Source organism: Ammodytes marinus, assembly GCF_949987685.1.
Source record: "Ammodytes marinus genome assembly, chromosome: 19".
NCBI lineage: Eukaryota > Metazoa > Chordata > Actinopteri > Uranoscopiformes > Ammodytidae > Ammodytes > Ammodytes marinus.
The window spans coordinates 26186923-26189422 of record NC_137223.1 but is presented as its reverse complement, the minus strand read 5'-3'; the positions used below and the strand labels follow the sequence as shown (position 1 = coordinate 26189422).

Here is a 2500-nt window from a genome sequence, read left to right as displayed (position 1 = left end):
TCTGATGTAAGTCTTGCATACATCAGAGCTGACAACACCCATATCAGCTTCAAAAGAGCCTCAGAAAAGTCCTGTAATGAGAATGATTGCATATTGTATGTCTCTTGCATAACACTATACCGAAAAATGAAATTCAAAGTGAAAGGGATATCAGATTGTCTCAGAGCTATAGCCAATCTGCATATCTATTCAAATGTTACTGAAAAAGTTGTATTACAAGTAGTGCAAGTTTACTGCAGGTCATCCCCCCCCCCTCTCCCCCCCTCTCCCTCTCTCTATTTCCCATTTAAAGCTGCAGTGTGTAGAATTTTGTGTTTTATTTCCTAGCAGATTTTGTAGAGACTAATTATAATATCCATAAGTACATTTAATTTAGTGCATAATAGCTGAAAAACATTTTTTGAATTTTTTTTTTTCCCTTAGAAAGGGTCTCATATATGTCCATATTTCTGCACATTTTGGACCAAGGCCTAGTGCCACCATCTTGAAAGTGTCATAGTTGGAATGTCATCAGGTGCATTGTTTAAAATTTAGAATTGTTCTTGTCCTTGAAGGCCACTGTAGCTTCTGTTATTATTCTAAAGGGTTGGGGTTACCCAGGGAGCGTTGCATTCTAGAACTTTGTAGAACTTTCTTGATGATGTCATATTACACACTGCACCTCTAAACTATACTATCTAGTAGAGCTTGAAAATTACAAAAGATTATATTTAAAAAAAATAGTCAAAGATTCCTCACATCTGTTTGTGTATTTGGATCATTCAGTTGTTCCCCTGTGTTCCCTGATTTTGGCAGTTTTTACCCCAAGCTTCCTGAACTAAACAATTTGTTAAATTACAGTTAATTCAGAATATCACAGCCAGGATTTGGCTCTGTTTCCTCTTTCTTTATTGTTTTATTTCTTTCTCTCTCTCTCTCTCCCTCCCTCTCTCTCTCCCTCTCTCTCTCTCTCTCTCTCTCTCTCTCTCTCCTTCTTTCTTCCTTCCATCAGAGATAGTCTTTTGTTGTTTGGGCCAAAACGAACGGTCAGATTTTCCACAGCTTTTGTTTTTACTAGTTCCTTGTGTGCTGAAATAAACGCCCAAATACGACAGAACATGTTTTGTGTTTTTTTCCAGCTCTTTAAAGGTGCTCTGATGCACTGATGGTCTCGTTTGCTGTTACATGTCATTTATGATCATCAGAGGAAAAATGAGACTGTTTCAGAAATATTTAAAAGTTCCTCGTAGCAGCTTTAAATGAAGCACCTAAAAACGTATAATTTCTTACCAACAGAGGAGTGTTTTGGAGTAAAAAAAAAAATCTATATCTTGCTGAAAAGCTTAGAAAACAGATGTTGAATAGAGAGAGAGAGAGAGAGAGAGAGGAAGAGAGAGATTGAAAAAAGAGACAGAGACGGAGACAGAGACAGAGGGAGAGAGAGCGAGGGAGGGAGAGAGAGAGACATAAAGAGAACGAGAGAGAGAGAGAGAGAGAATAATTCGGTCTCAGCGGTACAACATCGTGTAATATTTGGCCTCAAAAACACACAGTTAGACATTTCCTCACGTCCCTGTTTTCCCTTATCAACACAACAGTTGGTGTTAATTTGAAAATGAGGAAAACCCAAATTATTACATGAAAATCACTGCCTCTAATATGACCCACAGCATTAGGCCTGTTGTTACACCACTCTTATTAAACTTACACACAAAATCAAAGTTAAATATTGCAGATGTTAACGTTGGATGCATTCTGTCAAGGCGTGCTTGTTTTCATCACCCTGGGGCACTCTTGGGCGGGTGGAGTTATAGTTTTTTTTCTTTTTTTTGTTATGATAAGTCATTCCCTGCGTTCCAATCACCATACTTCCCTACTATTTAGTATGCCAGGAATAAGATTTAGGATGTCCCAATACATGCATGTCAATTGTAGTATGCTGAAAATACATAAATGCCCCCACTAACTACAATAGCATTTTGGAGTTTTCGCCTTTGTTCTTGACATTTCTCGACATTATGAAAAAAAAATCTTCCTTATCTGATTTTTTTTTTCTCTCCTGTCTGTGGCCCTAAAACTCTTCTGTACTTTAGTATGTAGTGTAGTAAAAAGACTAAAACTCTTCTGTACTTTAGTATGTAGTGTAGTAAAAAGAAAAATTATGTGATTTGGAACGCAGGGAATGAGTGAAAAATAGAAAAACCTCCCACTCAGTGTGACTCAGGCTGCGAAACAGTGGCTGTGTTGTAAAAGCCCAACGTCCTCCCTCCTACATTCTCAACATGTATATACTACATACTGTCTACTTAACCATTGATTGTGTATGCGAGGTTCGTCGGACCGTTTTTACACTGAAGTATACAGTAAGCAATAAAAAAAAAAAAAAAAAAAACTTCTGTGTCGTTTTGAAAAGACGCAATGCATTGTGGGGGCGGTTGAGTAGGAAAAAAGTATCCTATCGATCCATACACAAAATCTTACCCGGAAGTAAGTACTCATCTATACAAACTCGCATACACAA

At 37.6% G+C, this 2500-nt stretch overlaps 1 protein-coding gene across 1 annotated transcript in view; it reads right to left on the bottom strand.

Moving 5' to 3' along the window:
- Nucleotides 1–2500, bottom strand: part of LOC307265761 (adhesion G-protein coupled receptor G6-like) — a 20314-nt gene that overhangs the window by 12820 nt on the left and 4994 nt on the right. The gene's annotated exons all lie outside the window — the stretch shown is intronic.